This window comes from Adiantum capillus-veneris, chromosome 27 (assembly GCF_014529385.1).
Source record: "Adiantum capillus-veneris isolate H3 chromosome 27, ASM1452938v2, whole genome shotgun sequence".
NCBI lineage: Eukaryota > Viridiplantae > Streptophyta > Polypodiopsida > Polypodiales > Pteridaceae > Adiantum > Adiantum capillus-veneris.
The window spans coordinates 108,251,536-108,271,301 of record NC_140957.1 but is presented as its reverse complement, the minus strand read 5'-3'; positions in this window follow the sequence as shown (position 1 = coordinate 108,271,301).

Genomic DNA, 19,766 nt, shown 5'->3' with positions numbered 1-19,766 from the left:
TAAATGTGACCAATGAGTAGAAATCAATTTTTTGTTTTCCTGAGGGTGAGGGTGAAAATGTGGGAGTGATTTGTATAAAGGAAAAATATAAGGTTAGAGTATGTACATATTGGAAAAAAATATATTTATGTGTAAGAGGATGAAAGAAGGTGTACATAGGTTTAATAAAACACACACCTAAGTATAAATATTTAAATAAAATACCATAATAATTATAAAAATCCCTATATTAAAGCCATATGTATAATACAATATTTACACATAAATGGGTCATAATATATATATATATATATTATTTATTTATTTATTTATTTTTGACTCAACTAGCCCAGTGACTAGCTAGATGAGGATTTTAAGAAGATATGGGAAAAGCCCCCTAACTCAGACACGCCTATTTATAGTGAAATGGTAGGGATAGCCATAGCGTTTGGGTGAATTTGGTAGGGTGGGATAACTCACTATGGCAATTACGGAGAGCCGAAAAACGGCTATCAATACCTACACATTGAGGACACAATGCCAACTTCCCTTTATGCTTCGTGCGCAACAAAGACAAGGGGAAAAGGTAAGAAACAATCCATAAAACCTTCGGAGAAGGGCTTTCCTTACACAATGTGGAACAATATTTTCGTGGATCTTAGAAGGCTTCAAGAAGCCATGCTTTGATTTTACGAGTTACCTGAAGAAGGTGAGACACTTTACTTTTTTCTTTGGTATTATTCTTATTATAACTCTGAAGTTTAAGGTCTTAGCACTATTTATTTTGTAGTGTTTGGCACAAAAGTCGCTTTTGTGCTGAAACTCGATGAGTGTCAAATAGTGAAAGGCCGAAGGTTAGAGAGGCTAAGTGTCACTCTAATGAACGAGGTCCTTCTGCAAACCAAGCGAAGGCATTCAATCGAGTCATCTCCCACCCCATCTTTTAGCGTGCAATCAGAGAAAGACATTTGGTGGTTGGGTGCTATTGAGGTGCCCAAAGAGACCAATGGAGTACTTTCATGGATTTTTGAGAGAACTCCATGGATCAAAGAAGTAATACACTCCCAAATTGCAGGTCAGAAGTTGGAGATTGAGGGTTTTGGTAGTTATGATGTGGAGTGGCACTTAGGTGGGGATTTGAAGACCATAAAGTGTTTGCTTGGCTGCAAACAAGGGGCTTCTTCTCTCATGCCTTGTCCATTTTGCACACGAGGGTACAAACCTAATGGAAACAAATCACATAAGAGCACTGCAAAGGCCGGTTCCATGCTTCCATGGCAAGGGCATGGAGAACAAGGGTTAGATTGTCGTGATGTCAGAGCTGAAGGTAGAGAATGGGAAGATTCTATTCTGAGATGTCCCATGCTCAATGCCCCAGACCGTGATCAAAAGGACCACGATTGGAATCCAATCTTTTGATTTCCTCTATCGAATGTACATTTTTGTACATTACACGCATTCATGCGCATTTTTGATAGGCTATTGAAGCTCCACATTGACTATGCTTTCACAATGAAACCGTTGGAAAAGTCTCAGGAAGCGATCGAAAGAGTGGAGGTACTCTTGAATTCCATTGGCTGTCACTTTGGAAATGTGTCTATCGTTGCTGCAAAAAACACAGGGGAGGTCCATGAAATTGCTCAACAAGTGTCAATGAGTGGGCAAAAAGCTAGACACTTTTTGAAGAAAGTTTCCGAAGAAAAGCCAAGTCGATATGATGCTCAAAACAGCTCCAACCAGCAGACAGGTAACCTTTGGGAGCTTTGGAAGGAGTTATGCAAAGCTACTACCGACAATGATTCAAATGGCGAGCTTGCAAACAAGCGCAAGCAAGTTTGGGCACATTTTGATAAAATGGTCAAGCTGATGGGACTTAAAAGCACAATAGAAGAACAACGCCAATCATTTCAAGAAGCCTTGGCGGATTTTACTAAGGTCTTTACCCTTTCTTGGGGTGAAAATAACATCACACATTACATGGTAAGTCATTTTACATGGTGTCATTAGGAGAAATATGAACCTTGCATGGGCCTTGTAAGGAATCCTAATTTTTAGGGATTAAGGCTAATGTTGTGTGGGATTTAGGGGGCAAGGGCATTGAAGAAGGTAGTTTTGAGTAGGCTTATCTAGTATGTACATACACCATCTCTATGCCTCTCTCTATTATCTCCAAAGTACAATTCCATCTTACCCCTTATATATATACATAAATTCAGCATGTGTACCATGCTTAACCTCTGAAAATCAAGAGATTTTATCAACGGAATTACCATTTTCATCACGATAATCAACCTTGGCGGCGATGGCGTAAAGAAGGTAAGACGAAGAAGAAGATCGATAGTCATTTTGAGAACCTACACAAGTAAGTTCAAAACTTCTTCAAGCTTCACCATCACAAGGATTTTCTCACTTCATTCAACCATCTAATTTCAACCATCCACCCCATTCTACCCATTGTAAATATATCATTAACTTTCTAGTGATTACTAACACTAACCACTAACATACTAACACAAAATAGCCATTGACCTAACCATAAAAGACACCTCACCTCAAGACATGTGTATAGTAACTCTTTCTCTCTCTCTCTCTCTCTCTCTCTCTCTCTCTCTCTCTCTCTCTATGTGTGTGTCTCTTTACTTACTTTCACCTTAGCTACCATCAATAATGCTCTCTTTTGAGCCCACACCCATGACTCAAGCAGACAAAGAAGGCCCGCAATGTTTGGATATTCAAAAAAATCATAATCTTGATTTGTTAGCTTGTAAATTATGGTTTCCAGTAATCTTAATGAGGGGTCTCCAACCTATAAATAGGCCCCTCTCCTTCTTGTAAAACAACCTCCAACATCTCACATAGCACCCCAAAACTTTATGCCTTAGGAGAGACTTAGGTGTAGCAACCACTTGTGAGCTTCACTCTTGGTGTGAGAGAAGCTTTCCAGCTACACATTGCAAGTGAGAGAGAGTGAGTTCCACAAATCTCAAAACCACTATTGTATATGCTCCTTCATCATCAATAAATTGAGGTTTGGTGCATCAAAGGCGTGATTCGACGTTCAAATCTTCGTCCTTCCATTTGTGCAATACGGTTTGGTGAATTCAAGGTGACTTGTGTATTTTGAGTTTCTATCGGTTGATCTTGATTTTAGAAAGTGTTTTAGTGTGTTTTTCATTGCCAATTTTGTGTCCATTGTAAGAGGGTATTGTGGGGAGAGGTCTCCCACACCCTAAGACAATGTGTGTGTGTGTTTTGGCAATGATTAGCAATCACTAAGCATTGAGTGAGTTTTTGTACAAGCTCTACGATAGCATCATAACAAACCATCTCCATTTGCAAGTCACGAATAAGGTATTACGCAAGATCCTTTTCTCTCTCTCTTCCCTTTGCTCTAGCTCTCTCTGGTCCATTTTGTGTGTGTCTTGGTGTAAGGTTGCTTGTGTGTGCTGTGTGGTGCATCTTCTTGTTGTACCAAAATCTCTCTTGCATCCTAGTTCGCATACCATAACTAGGTGGTGCCCCTATCTTGTTTGGGTTTGGCTGTGGGTTTGCTGTTTTGTTGTGCTTGTGGTTGCCCCATCCCCAATTGAGTAGCACGGGAGCCTTGAGGGGTGTTTAGAGGTCGCCTTTCTTGTTGCCCGCCCCGGACCGCCTCAATTTTGGTGCCCCCACAGAGGACGGCTTGTGTATGTTTTGTGTAGGCTCAACCTTTAGCATAATCAAGTAGCTTGCATGAATCATGAGAATTTGTATGATCCTTTTAGTCCCATTGCAAGGCAAAATGTGCACATAATTGTTAGTACTAAGTTACAGTTTCAACGAGTAATTCGTAGAATTTTGGGCCCTCGTAGGTTGGCTGAGATAAACGCTTCAGTAAATCCTTTTATTTTGCCTCTTATTAGCCACGACCTTAGTTTGGACGTCTATATTTTTGTTTTGTTTTAAGAATTAGGTCATGCATAGACCATGGATAATGGCCCAGGAATAGAGGTTTTCCCCTTCCATTTCACTCCACACATTAGAGTAAACATTGCAATTAGTAGGTAAATCCATTTTCAACAACGTATGGTGTTCATGTTTGGTGCCCAAAGAGTAGGAGAAATTCTCGCGTCACCAAACCTTATCATCCTACCTCTCGTTGATTATCATAGGTCATTTGATGTGAATATTTTTATTTTGTTGTAGAATAGATTGCAATTTAGAGAATATTATTGTGTAGATCTTTTAAAGAAAGAAAAAACAAAAACGCGTCACTTTGAAATCAATTCAATGGAGAACCAACGCCAAATGTCTGGATATCCTCTTTTCTTTGGAGAGCCTGGAGAGGATGCAGAATTATTTTTGGAAAATTTCAAGATGTCTTGTCGTATCAAGAGGATAGTAACTGATCAAGAACGTGTAGAAATGTTTGAGGTAGTCCTTAGGAAAGATGCTAGCACTTGGTTTGACTCTTTGCCTGAGGAAGTTAAAGGAAATTACACGGAAGTTGTCAATCATTTCAAGAGATACTTCTTTGATCCCCAAAACACTCAAAAGATATGGCAAGACATTGTTTCTCATAAGCAAAAAGACTTAGATGACTACTACTTGTACAAGCAAGAGTTTCTACGTCTTTGAGTTGTATGGGTGAGAAATGTTGCTAACCCTGGTGATGGTGCAGAGTTCTTAAAGAAGGAGAGGTTCATAGCTGGACTCTTTCCTAACCTTAAGGTAAAAGTTGAGGCGGGTTCACCTGCTACCTTTGATGCAGATGAAACTAGGGCTGCTGAGAAATATAGAAAAGTCAAGTGCTTAAGGGGAGAGGTTCCAATAGAAGGTCTGAAACCCAAAGGTAAGTCACAAACATCAACATCTAGGGAGCGTCCTGAGGTAACGGCGGAAGTGATTGAGAAGTTAAATGAATCCTTAAGCAGCCTGTCAATTCACCTTGCACAAGCTGTAGGTCCAAAGGGACAAGCAAAGAAGTCAGAAGAGCGAGATCCGCCACGACCTAGGAGAGTATTGTAATGTTGGAATTGCGGAGAGTCTGGACATGGGATGTATAATTGTCCTTGGCCCCGTGGGGAGCCAGGGAGACCTAACTTGAATTACCCAGTGATGAATGCAGGTGAAGGAACTAGTCAGCAACCACGGTTTCTCTAAAGGCCAAATGGAGAAAGACCACCTCCACAAGGAGTGGAAGGAGTTCCACCTTTGCCAGACCCAAATGTGCATGTGGTAGAGGTGACAAATTCAAGAGAGGTTGACATGGAAGCAAATGGCATTAAGCGTGGCCAAGGGAAAGGTAAGGAGAAAGAAGGAGTTACATCATAAAGTGACCATGGACGAGAAAAGAAGGCAAAGGAGACCAAGGAAGCTAAGACGACTCGACGTCGTATCAGCCTCCAAGACTTCCCTCTTGGACATGGTATGGCTCCATACAACCTGTTGGAAGACATGAGAGGTAAGGGTCCTGATATCTCATGGCCTCAATTTCTTGCATTATGCCCACAAGTTAGGAGGGATTTAACGAAGGCAGTTAGCACTAGGAGAAAGATAAAAGAGAGTGTTCCTGTTGTAAAAATTGCACATGCTGAAATGAATGAGGATATTACACCTGTGCTAGATTGTTACATCAAAGGAAGATTGGTTAGGAAAGGTCTAGTGGATGGGGGTGCACAAATTTGCATCATGACAGAGGGATTCATGCAAACACTGGGCATGCACATCCATGAGACACCTGAAATTAAAGTCAAGATGGCAAACAATAGCAAGGCTAGGTGCGTAGGCATTTGTAAAAATGTTTTTGTGGAGGCCTTTGGCATTAAGAAGACAGTGGATTTCTATGTCATGTCTACCAAAGGAAATGGTTACCCATTTATCCTAGGAAGACCATGGCTAATGAAAATGCAAGCTTTGCAGGATTGGGAGAGTGGAAAGTTAATTTGCGGGGATGACAATCATAAGAAGGTTGTCTTTGACATGAAGGAGCAACGCCAAGAGGAGATCCATGAAGAATCATCTCAAAGTGAGAAGGAGGAAGGCTGGACCGATAGCACTTCGGAAGGAGAAAGTAGCGGCAGCATTACTGAAGAGGAGTCTTCCATCGAAGTCATGGGGGTAAGGTTTAAGCCAACCAACCAAGAGACCTCTTGTCAAGGTTTGGAGGAGGTAGATTCCCAAGAGAACCAAAACGTGGAAGATGAAGGAATGTTAGAAGGTATGTTGTTTACAACACTTACAAAGGATGAAAGAGAGGAGTTCAAAGGTGTGTTAAGGAAATTTCCTAAGCTTTTTGCTAAAGACTACACCGAAGTGCGTAGAGTAGATGATGTTCAACACAAGATTGAGCTAAAGCCAGAGGCCAAACCTAAAGCTCAAAAGCTACGAACGCTAGGAGTCATCAAGAAGCAGGCTCTACTCAAAGAGGTAAGAAAGCTGCTAGCAGCAGGTTTCATTTATCCAGTGGAGAATTCAGACTGGGTCTCTCCCTTTGTTTTCACTCCCAAGAAGAACGGCAAGTGGAGGGTGTGTGTGGATTACCGTCCGCTCAATGAGGCAACAAAAAGAGATCACTTTCCCCTCCAATTTTAGGATGAGATACTGAATGAGGTAGCTGGTCATGAGAAGTACACTGTGTGTGATGGCTACTCAGGCTACTTTCAAATAGGGATTGCTTTGGAGGACCAATTGAAAACAACCTTCATCACTCCTTGGGGTTGTTATGCTTTTAGAGTTATGCCATTTGGCTTGACAAATGCTCCTGCAACTTTTCAATGTTTCATGAACATGGTGTTTCAAGCATTCTTTGGAAAGTCCATTAGGGTTTTTATTGATGATTTTTGCATTTATAGCTCAAAATCATTGCATCTACAAAGGGTAGAAGAAGGTTTAAAGAAGCTCTATGACATGGGAGGTCAGCTCAACCCCGACAAGTGTCACATAGGTGAGGATGAAGTGATCTTGCTTGGTCACAAGGTTTTTTATAAAGGCATTGAGGTGGATCCTTCAAAGGCAAAGGATCTTATTGAGCTCCCATCACCCAAGAATCTCAAAGACGTCATCTCATTCAGTCAAAAGGTGAAGTATATGTAACGCTTTATTCACTTAGCTTCGGAGTTGCTTCATCCTTTGCAAAAGTTGACACAACAAGTAGAATTTGCATCGTCTGATGAGCTTGAAGTGTACTTTTGCAACATTAAAGTCATTTTGTCAGAGCTACCAACACTCATGCCTCCTTGTTGGGAGTACACATTCTTTGTTAGCTCTAGTGTTGGGAGGGAAACAATTGGTGCAGTTTTATTACAACAAGATCCCCACAGTACCAGGATGCGACCCATCTACTTTGCTAGTAGGGTCATGAATGCTTTGGAGAGAGGCTACACAGAAGCAGAACTTATGATGCTTTCTCTCATGCTTGCGGTGAGAAAGTTTAGATCCTACCTGCTACCAAAACCTTTTGTAATTCTCACTGCAGAAAATTTGTTCCCTTGGGTGTCATCTCAAATGAATCTTAGTACTAGGATCTCAAAGTGAATTATGGAGTTGCAAGAGTTTCAATACTCTTTCAAAGTAGAAGATAGTGTGCGTGCACAATTGGCAGGGATCCTTACTTATAGGGTACATGAGAAGGAGATTAAGGTGCCTGAAGTAAAGACCCTACCATTGCCACCACCTAAAAGTATTCCTAATGCTTTTACCTTGTTCTTTGATGGAGCTTTTCGACGAGTCACAGGAAAAGCAGGGGGAGGGCTAGTATTGCTCAACCCAAGTGGAGAGGTGGTCATGAAAGAGAAGGTCAATCTACCAGGTTCAACTAGTAACAATGAAGCAGAATACGACACACTACTTCATGGTTTGAAGATGTACATTGGCAAAGGGATACAACGTCTCATGGTAAAGGGAGATGCACTTCTCATTGTCAAATAGATTTTAGGCATTTGGGCATGCAAGAATGAAAGCTTAAGGACAAAATTTCATGCCATTCGTAGGATGTTTAATCAATTTGAAGAAGTGCAACTATATCATATTCCTAGGAAACAAAATGAAGATGCCGATTTACTTGCACAACAAGCAGTTACATGTGTTGAGAAAGAAGTGGAGGTCATCATGGTGGCAACAGCTGTCAAGCAACTGAGATACCAGGGAGTGGAGTCATTGGCTCCCATTATTGGCTACATTTTGGAGGGCGAGTTTCCACAAGACTTCACTAAAGCTTAGAAAAGGAGACTCATGAAGAAGGCAAGTTTCTATCTCTTCCTAGAAGGATCCCTCTATCAAAGAGGGAAGGATCAAGTGTGCAGAAGAGTATCAACTATCGAGGAAATTCCAGCCATGCTAAAGGGTTTGCATGAAGAGGCATGTGGTGGTCATTTTGCCCAAGAATTAACTATGAAGAAGATTTTTCTTGTGGGGTATGTTTGGCCAAGTTTGCATGTGGATGCTCAACATTGGTGTAAAAGCTGTCAAAATTGTCAGATAAATGGAAATAGAAGGTTGGTGCATGGCCCGAGGCAAATAGTGCTTGCAAATGGACCCTTTGAAAAATGGGGCATTGATGCTATGGGTCCTCTACCTAGAACAAAGAATGGTAAACTTTACATTCTAGTGGCTGTGGACTACATGACTAGGTGGGTAGAGGCTCAAAGTGTGGCCAGGGTAAATGGGAAAACAGTGAGCAGGTTTGTCTACACTAATATTTGTTGTAGATTTGGCACACCTCTAGAGATTGTTTCGGATAATGGTCCGGGGTTCAAGAAGGGTTTACTCACAGAAGTTTGTAAAGAGCTTCACATTCTACATCGTCACAACACTCCATACTACCCACAATCAAATGGTTTGGTGGAGAAGGCTAATGGTGTCATTGCAGGAATCATTAGAAAGATGGTGCAAAACAAGACAAAGTTGTGGGATGACTTCTTGGATGGTTCCTTGTGGGCATATCGAACCACATATAGGGAAGCCACGGAGTTCACACCATTTCACTTGGTCTATGGTCAAGCGGCTTTGCAGCCTATCGAGCTCCACATTCCAACAATGCGGCTTCATGGCAAAGGTGCACAGGATGATGAAGAGGTATGGATGGATCTACTTTTTACGTTAGTGGATCTTGAGTGGAAAAGAGAAGCAACTTACGAGTGTTACAAGAGGAAAGCTATGCACGCGAAAGAAAAGCTCGACAAGAGACTGAAGGACAAAGGTATCAAGGAAGGAGAGCTTGTGCTAAGGTATGACAATCGACTTGACAATCGTTTTGATGCCAAGTTTGAAACTAGATGGCAAGGGCCATACATAGTCAAGAATGCTTTCAATTCAAGTTACTATCAGCTGATGGATTTGAATGGTAAAGAGCACTCCAGGAAGGTAAACGGGTATCGCTTGAAGCCCTATTTGAGTCGCCTTCTACCAAAGGATCTACCAAAGATCTGTCAAGAGGCCGCTGTCTCATGTAAGTATTGTTACGTGAAGCATGAGTGTAACTCCATCCAAAATTCTGAGGGCCCAAACAATGAAGATCTCGTCAAGGACTCTGAAGCACTCTCTTTGGAAAAGATGCTCTATGATGGTAAATGAATATACCATCATCCTGGGGGAGGGCTAATGATAGCCATTTTTGGGCTCTCCGTAATTGCCATAGTGAGTTATCCCACCCTACCAAATTCACCCAAACGCTATGGCTATCCCTACCATTTCACTATAAATAGGCGTGTGTGAGTTAGGGGGCTTTTCCCATATCTTCTTAAAATCCTCATCTAGCTAGTCACTGGGCTAGTTGAGTCAAAAAAATAAATAAAATGAAAAATATAAAATATATTATGGCCCATTTGTGTGTAAATATTGTATTATATATATGGCCTAAATATAGGTATTTTTATAATTATTCTGGTATTTTATTTAAATATTTATACTTAGGTGTGTGTTTTATTAAACCTATGTACACCTTCTTTCATCCTCTTACACCATAAGTATATTTTTTGCCAATATGTACATACTCTAACCTTATATTTTTCCTTTATACAAATCACTCCCACATTTTCACCCTCACCCTCGGGAAAACAAAAAATTGATTTCTACTCATTGGTCACGTTTATTATATTATTTACTTGCATACCTTTCCCTTTTTCACCCAAAATAATTCAAAGAGAGACTATATCATATGATTCCAATATTTTTCCATATCCATAATTCCTCCATATTTTTATTATTATTTTTACTCATTATTCTAACACCATGTGCTCATTGAGCTAAAGTCCATGAATAGTCCATACACTAGTCCCACCATGTATATATTTCTTTATTCACCAATAATCCTCCTCCATGCATGTGTCAAGGGAAACTTGGATGCTTTGTATTATGATATGACAAAGGAGGGGCTCACTCTTGGATGCATTGTACAAATTCAACAAAGGAGGGGGCCACTAAAAGACTTTTGCAGGCATGAAAATAGGCCTTTTGGTGAGAAATTTGGCACCCATTTCCACTCCGAATTTGGAGCGGTAGTCAATAGTGCAAATGTAGCCCACGCTCTGAATAATCACCTCAAAGTTTTGCATGATTTTTGGAGCAACCACCGGTGAGCTATGATTTTTTGAGTGGACCCCAGTCTGTCCACTTTTCTCACAAGTAGCCCATAGTCTTCTCTCACCTCTTTCCACACTTCTACACACACACACACACATTCCTCTCAATCGCTCACTCAAACTTGCACATTCAATGGTTTCTCTCACCTTCTTCATCATTAACCTCCCCACTTACTCCCATAGCTCTCATATGAGCTCTCCATGTACATACACCATCTCTATGCCTCTCTCTATTATCTCCAAAGTACAATTCCATCTTACCCCTTATATATATACATAAATACAGCATGTGTACCATGCTTAACCTCTGCAAATCAAGAGATCTCATCAACGGAATTACCATTTTCATCACGATAATCAACCTTGGCGGCGGTGGCGTAAAGAAGGTAAGACGAAGAAGAAGATCGATAGTCATTTTGAGAACCTACACAAGTAAGTTCAAAACTTCTTCAAGCTTCACCATCACAAGGATTTTCTCACTTCATTCAACCATCTTACTTCAACCATCCACCCCATTCTACCCATTGTAAATATATCATTAAATTTCTAGTGATTACTAACACTAACCACTAACATACTAACACAAAATAGCCATTGACCTAACTATAAAAGACACCTCACTTCAAGACATGTGTATAGTAACTCTTTCTCTCTCTCTCTCTCTCTCCCTCTCTCTCTCTCTCTCTCTCCTTACTTACTTTCACCTTATCTACCATCAATAATGCTCTCTTTTGAGACTACACCCATGACTCAAGCAGACAAAGAAGGCCCGCAATGTTTGGATATTCAAAAAAATTATAATCTTGATTTGTTAGATTGTAAATTATGATTTCCAGTAATCTTAATGAGGGGTCTCCAACCTATAAATAGGCCCCTCTCCTTCTTGTAAAACAACCTCCAACATCTCACATAGCACCCCAACACTCTATGCCTTAGGAGAGACTTAGGTGTAACAACCACTTGTGAGCTTCACTCTTGGTGTGAGAGAAGCCTTCAAGCTACACATTGCAAGTGAGCGAGCGTGAGTTCCACAAATCTCAAAACCACTATTGTATATGCTCCTTCATCATCAATAAATTGAGGTTTGGTGCATCAAAGGCGTGATTCGACGTTCAAATATTCGTCCTTCCATTTGTGCAATACGGTTTGGTGAATTCAAGGTGACTTGTGTATTTTGAGTTTCTATCGGTTGATCTTGATTTTAGAATGTGTTTTAGTGTGTTTTTCATTGCCAATTTTGTGTCCATTGTAAGAGGGTATTGTGGTGAGAGGTCTCCCACACCCTAAGACAGTGTGTGTGTGTGTTTTGGCAATGATTAGCAATCACTAAGCATTGAGTGAGTTTTTGTACAAGCTCTACGATAGCATCATAACAAACCATCTCCATTTGCAAGTCACGAATAAGGTATTACGCAAGATCCTTTTCTCTCTCTCTCTTCCCTTTGCTCTAGCTCTCTCTGGTCCATTTTGTGTGTGTCTTGGTGTGAGGTTGCTTGTGTGTGTTGTGTGGTGCATCTTCTTGGTTGTACCAAAATCTCTCTTGCGTCCTAGTTCGCATACCATAACTAGGTGGTGCCCCTATCTTGTTTGGGTTTGGCTGTGGGTTTGCTGTTTTGTTGTGCTTGTGGTTGCCCCATCCCCAATTGAGTAGGACGGGAGCTTTGAGGGGTGTTTAGAGGTCGCCTCTCTTGTTGCCCGTCCCGGACCGCGTGAATTTTGGTGCCCCCACTGAGGACGGCTTGTGTATGTTTTGTGTAGGTTCAACCTTTAGCATAATCAAGTAGCTTGCATGAATCATGAGAATTTGTATGATCCTTTTATTCCCATTGCAAGGCAAAATGTGCACATAATTGTTAGTACTAAGTTACAATTTCAACGAGTAATTCGTAGAATTTTGGGCCCTCGTAGGTTGGTTGAGATAAACGCTTCAGTAAATCCTTTTATTCTGCCTCTTATTAGCTACGACCCAAATGAGCATGTGGTAGAGGTGAAAAATTCAAGAGAGGTTGACATGGAAGAAAATGGCATTAAGCGTGGCCGAGGGAAAGGTAAGGAGAAAGAAGGAGTTACATCACAAAGTGACCATGGACGAGAAAAGAAGGCAAAGGAGACCAAGGAAGCTAAGAGGACTCGACGTCGTATCAGCCACCAAGACTTCCCTCTTGGACATGGTATGGCTCCATACAACCTGTTGGAAGACATGAGAGGTAAGGGTCCTGATATCTCATGGCCTCAATTACTTGCATTATGCCAACAAGTTAGGAGGGATTTAATGAAGGCAGTTAGCACTAGGAGAAAGATAAAAGAGAGTGTTCCTGTTGTAAAAATTGCACATGCTGAAATGAATGAAGATATTACACCTGTGCTAGATTGTTACATCAAAGGAAGATTGGTTAGGAAAGGTCTAGTGGATGGGGGTGCACAAATTTGCATCATGACAGAGGGATTCATGCAAACACTGGGCATGCACATCCATGAGACACCTGAAATTAAAGTCAAGATGGAAAACAATAGCAAGGCTAGGTGCGTAGGCATTTGTAAAAATGTTTTTGTGGAGGCCTTTGGCATTAAGAAGGCAGTGGATTTCTATGTCATGTCTACCAAAGGAAATGGTTACCCATTTATCCTAGGAAGACCATGGCTAATGAAAATGCAAGCTTTGCAGGATTGGGAGAGTGGAAAGTTAATTTGCAGGAATGACAATCATAAGAAGGTTGTCTTTGACATGAAGGAGCAACACCAAGAGGAGCTCCATGAAGAATCATCTCAAAGTGAGAAGGAGGAAGGCTGGACCGATAGCACTTCGGAAGGAGAAAGTAGCGGCAGCATTACTGAAGAGGAGTCTTCCATCGAAGTCATGGGGGTAAGGTTTAAGCCAACCAACCAAGAGACCTCTTGTCAAGGTTTGGAGGAGGTAGGTTCCCAAGAGAACCAAAACGTGGAAGATGAAGGAATGTTAGAAGGTATGTTGTCTACAACACTTACAAAGGATGAAAGAGAGGAGTTCAAAGGTGTGTTAAGGAAATTTCCTAAGCTTTTTGCTAAAGACTACACCGAAGTGCGTGGAGTAGATGATGTTCAACACAATATTGAGCTAAAGCTAGAGGCCAAACCTAAAGCTCAAAAGCTACGAAGGCTAGGAGTCATCAAGGAGCAGGCTCTACTCAAAGAGGTAAGAAAGCTGCTAGCAGCAGGTTTCATTTATCCAGTGGAGAATTCAGACTGGGTCTCTCCCGTTGTTGTCACTCCCAAGAAGAACGGCAAGTGGAGGGTGTGTGTGGATTACCGTCCGCTCAATGAGGCAACAAAAAGAGATCACTTTCCCCTCCCATTTCAGGATGAGATACTAAATGAGGTAGCTGGTCATGAGAAGTACACTGTGTGCGATGGTTACTCAGGTTACTTTCAAATAGGGATTGCATTGGAGGATCAATTGAAAACAACCTTTATCACTCCTTGGGGTTGTTATGCTTTTAGAGTCATGCCATTTGGCCTGACAAATGCTCCTGCAACATTCCAACGTTTCATGAACATGGTGTTTCAAGCATTCTTTGGAAAGTCCATTAGGGTTTTTATTGATGATTTTTGCATTTATGGCTCAAAATCATTGCATCTACAAAGGGTAGAAGAAGGTTTAAAGAAGCTCTACAGCATGGGAGGTCAGCTCAACCCCGACAAGTGTCACATAGGTGAGGATGAAGTGATCTTGCTTGGTCACAAGGTTTCCTATAAAGGCATTGAGGTGGATCCTTCAAAGGCAAAGGATCTTATTGAGCTCCCATAACACAAGAATCTCAAAGAGGTCATCTCATTCATTCAAAAGGTGAAGTATATGTCACGCTTTATTCACTTAGCTTCGGAGTTGCTTTATCCTTTGCAAAAGTTGACACAACAAGTAGAATTTGCATGGTCTGATGAGCTTGAAGTGTACTTTTGCAACATTAAAGTCATTTTGTCAGAGCTACCAACACTCATGCCTCCTTGTTGGGAGTACACATTCTTTGTTAGCTCTAGTGTTGGGAGGGAAACAATTGGTGCAGTTTTATTACAACAAGATCCCCACAGTACCAGGATGCGACCCATCTACTTTGCTAGTAGGGTCATGAATGCTTTGGAGGGAGGCTACACAGAAGCAGAACTTATGATTCTTTCTCTTATGCTTGCGGTGAGAAAGTTTAGATCCTACCTGCTACCAAAACCTTTTGTAATTCTCACTGCAGAAAATTCGTTTCCTTGGGTGTCATCTCAAATGAATCTTAGTACTAGGATCTCAAAGTGGATTATGGAGTTGCAAGAGTTTCAATACTCTTTCAAAGTAGAAGATAGTGTGCGTGCACAATTGGCAGGGATCCTTACTTCTAGGGTACATGAGAAGGAGATTAAGGTGCCTGAAGTAAAGACCCTACCATTGACACCACCTAAAAGTATTCCTAATGCTTTTACCTTGTTCTTTGATGGAGCTTTTCGACGAGTCACAGGAAAAGCAGGGGGAGGGCTAGTATTGCTCAACCCAAGTGGAGAGGTGGTCATGAAAGAGAAGGTCAATCTACCAGGTTCAACTAGCAACAATGAAGCAGAATACGACACACTACTTCATGGTTTGAAGATGTGCATTGGCCAAGGGATACAACGTCTCATGGTAAAGGGAGATGCACTTCTCATTGTTAAACAGATTCTAGGCATTTGGGCATGCAAGAATGAAAGCTTAAGGACAAAAGTTCATGTCATTCGTAGGATGTTTAATCAATTTGAAGAAGTGCAACTATATCATATTCCTAGGAAACAAAATGAAGATGCCGATTTACTTGCACAACAAGCAGTTACATGTGTCGAGAAAGAAGTGGAGGTCATCATGGTGGCAGCAGCTGTCAAGCAACTGAGATACCAGAGATTGGAGTCATTGGCTCCCATTATTGGGTACATTTTGGAGGGCTAGTTTGCACAAGACTTCACTAAAGCTCAGAAAAGGAGACTCATGAAGAAGGCAAGTTTCTATCTCTTCCTAGAAGGATCCCTCTATCAAAGAGGGAAGGATCAAGTGTGCAGAAGAGTATCAACTATCGAGGAAATTCCAGCCATTCTAAAGGGTTTTCATGAAGAGGCATGTGGTGGTCATTTTACCCAAGAATTAACTGTGAAGAAGATTTTTCTTGCGGGGTATGTTTGGCCAAGTTTGCATGTGGATGTTCAACATTGGTGTAAAAGCTGTCACAATTGTCAGATAAATGGAAATAGAAGGTTGGTGCATGGCCCGAGGCAAATAGTGCTTGAAAATGGACCCTTTGAAAAATGGGGCATTGATGCTATGGGTCCTCTACCTAGAACAAAGAATGGTAAACTTTACATTCTAGTAGCTGTAGACTATATGACTAGGTGGGTAGAGGCTCAAAGTGTGGCAAGGGTAAATGGGAAAACAGTGAGCAGGTTTGTCTACACTAATATTTGTTGTAGATTTGGCACACCTCTAGAGATTGTTTCGGATAATGGTCCGGGGTTCAAGAAGGGTTTACTCACAAAAGTTTGTGAAGAGCTTCACATTCTACATCGTCATAGCACTCCATACTACCCACACTCAAATGGTTTGGTGGAGAAGGCTAGTGGTGTCATTGCAGGAATCATTAGAAAGATGGTGCAAAACAAGACAAAGTTGTGGGATGACTTCTTGGATGGTTCCTTGTGGGCATATCGAACCACATATAGGGAAGCCACGGAGTTCACACCATTTCACATGGTCTATGGTCAAGAGGCTTTGTAGCCTATCGAGCTCAATATTCCAACAATGCGGCTTCATTGCAAAGGTGCACAAGATGATGAAGAGGTATGGATGGATCTACTTTTTACGTTAGTGGATCTTGAGTGGAAAAGAGAAGCAGCTTACGAGTGTTACAAGAGGAAAGCTACGCAAGCGAAAGAAAAGCTCGACAAGAAACTGAAGGACAAAGGTATCAAGGAAGGAGAGCTTGTGCTAAGGTATGACAATCGACTTGACAATCGTTTTGATGCCAAGTTTGAAACTAGATGGCAAGGGCCATACATAGTCAAGAATGTTTTCAATTCAAGTTACTATCAGCTCATGGACTTGAATGGTACAGAGCACTCCAGGAAGGTAAACGGGCATCGCTTGAAGCCCTATTTGAGTCGCCTTCTACCAAAGGATCTACCAAAGATCTGTCAAGAGGCCGCTGTCTCATGTAAGTATTGTTACATGAAGCATGAGCGTAACTCCATCCAAAATTCTGAGGGCCCAAACAATGAAGATCTCGTCAAGGACTCTGAAGCACTCTCTTTGGAAAAGATGCTCTATGATGGTACATGAATATACCATCATCCTGGGGGAGGGCTAATGATAGCCATTTTTCGGCTCTCCGTAATTGCCATAGTGAGTTATCCCACCCTACCAAATTCACCCAAACGTTATTTCTATCCCTACCATTTCACTATAAATAGGCGTGTGTGAGTTAGGGGGCTTTTCCCATATCTTCTTAAAATACTCATCTAGCTAGTCACTGTGTTAGTTGAGTCAAAAAAATAAAAAAAATAAAAAAAATATATTTTATGGCCCATTTGTGTGTAAATATTGTATTATATATATGGCCTAAATATAGGGAGTTTTATAATTATTCTGGTATTTTATTTAAATATTTATACTTAGGTGTGTGTTTTATTAAACCTATGTACACCTTCTTTCATCCTCTTACACCATAAGTATATTTTTTGCCAATATGTACATACTCTAACCTTATATTTTTCCTTTATACAAATCACTCCCACATTTTCACCCTCACCCTCGGGAAAACAAAAAATTGATTTCTACTCATTGGTCACGTTTATTATATTATTTACTTGCATACATTTTCCTCTTTCACCCAAAATAATTCAAAGAGAGACCATATCATATGATTCCAATATCTTTCCATATCCATAATTCCTCCATATTTTTATTATTATTTTTACTCATTATTCTAACACCATGTGCTCATTGAGCTAAAGTCCATGAATAGTCCATATACTAGTCCCACCATGTATATTTCTTTATTCAGCAATTATCCTCCTCCATGCATGTGTCAAGGGCAACTTGGATGCTTTGTATTATGATATGACAAAGGAGGGGCTCACTCTTGGATGCATTGTACAAATTCAACAAAGGAGGGGGCCACTAAAAGACTTTTGCAGGCATAAAAATAGGCTTTTTGGTGAGAATTGTGGCACGCATCTCCACTCCAAATTTGGAGCGGTAGTCAATAGAGAAAATGTAGCCCATGATCTGAATAATCACCTCAAATTTTTGCATGATTTTTGGAGCAACCACCGGTGAGCTATGATTTTTTGAGTGGACCCCAGTCTGTCCACTTTTCTCACAAGTAGCCCATAGTCTTCTCTCACCTCTTTCCACACTTCTACACACACACACACACACACACACACACACACACACACATTCCTCTCAATCCCTCACTCAAACCTGCACCTTCAATGGTTTCTCTCACCTTCTTCACCATTAACCTCCCCACTTACTCCCATAGCTCTCATATGAGCTCTCCATGTACGTACACCATCTCTATGCCTCTCTCTATTATCTCCAAAGCACAATTCCATCTTACCCCTTATATATATACATAAATTCAGCATGTGTACCATGCTTAACCTCTGCAAATCAAGAGATCTCATTAACGGAATTACCATTTTCATCACGATAATCAACCTTGGCGGCGGTGGCGTAAAGAAGGTAAGACGAAGAAGAAGATCGATAGTCATTTTGAGAACCGACACAAGTAAGTTCAAAACTTCTTCAAGCTTCACCATCACAAGGATTTTCTCACTTCATTCAACCATCTTACTTCAACCATCCACCCCATTCTACCCATTGTAAATATATCATTAACTTTCTAGTGATTACTAACACTAACCACTAACATACTAACACAAAATAGCCATTGACCTAACCATAAAAGACACCTCACCTCAAGACATGTGTATAATACCTCTTTCTCTCTCTCTCTCTCTCTCTCTCTCTCTCTCTCTCTCTCTCTCCTTACTTACTTTCACCTTATCTACCATCAATAATGCTCTCTTTTGAGCCCACACCCATGACTCAAGCAAACAAAGAAGGCCCGCAATGTTTGGATATTAAAAAAAAATCATAATCTTGATTTGTTAGCTTGTAAATTATGATTTCCAGTAATCTTAATGAGGGGTCTCCAACCTGTAAATAGGCCCCTCTCCTTCACGTAAAACAACCTCCAACATCTCACATAGCACCCCAACACTCTATGCCTTAGGAGAGACTTAGGTGTAGCAACCACTTGTGAGCTTCACTCTTGGTGTGAGAGAAGCCTTCAAGCTACACATTGCAAGTGAGAGAGCGTGAGTTCCACAAATCTCAAAACCACTATTGTATATGCTCCTTCATCATCAATAAATTGAGGTTTGGTGCATCAAAGGCGTGATTCGACGTTCAAATATTCGTCCTTCCATTTGTGCAATACGGTTTGGTGAATTCAAGGTGACTTGTGTATTTTGAGTTTCTATCGGTTGATCTTGATTTTAAAAAGTGTTTTAGTGTGTTTTTCATTGCCAATTTTGTGTCCATTGTAAGAGGGTATTGTGGTGAGAGGTCTCCCACACCCTAAGACACTGTGTGTGTGTTTTGGTAATGATTAGCAATCACTAAGCATTGAGTGAGTTTTTGTACAAGCTCTACGATAGCATCATAACAAACCATCTCCATTTGCAAGTCACGAATAAGGTATTACGCAAGATCCTTTTCTCTCTCTCTCTTCCCTTTGCTCTAGCTCTCTCTGGTCCATTTTGTGTGTGTCTTGGTGTGAGGTTGCTTGTGTGTGTTGTGTGGTGCATCTTCTTGGTTGTACCAAAATCTCTCTTGCGTCCTAGTTCGCATACCATAACTAGGTGGTGCCCCTATCTTGTTTGGGTTTGGCTGTGGGTTTGCTGTTTTGTTGTGCTTGTGGTTGCCCCAGCCCCAATTGAGTAGCAGGGGAGCCTTGAGGGGTGTTTAGAGGTCGCCTCTCTTGTTGCCCGTCCCGGACCGCGTGAATTTTGGTGCCCCCACTGAGGACGGCTTGTGTATGTTTTGTATAGGCGCAACCTTTAGCATAATCAAGTAGCTTGCATGAATCATGAGAATTTGTATGATCCTTTTATTCCCATTGCAAGGCAAAATGTGCACATAATTGTTAGTACTAAGTTACAATTTCAACGAGTAATTCG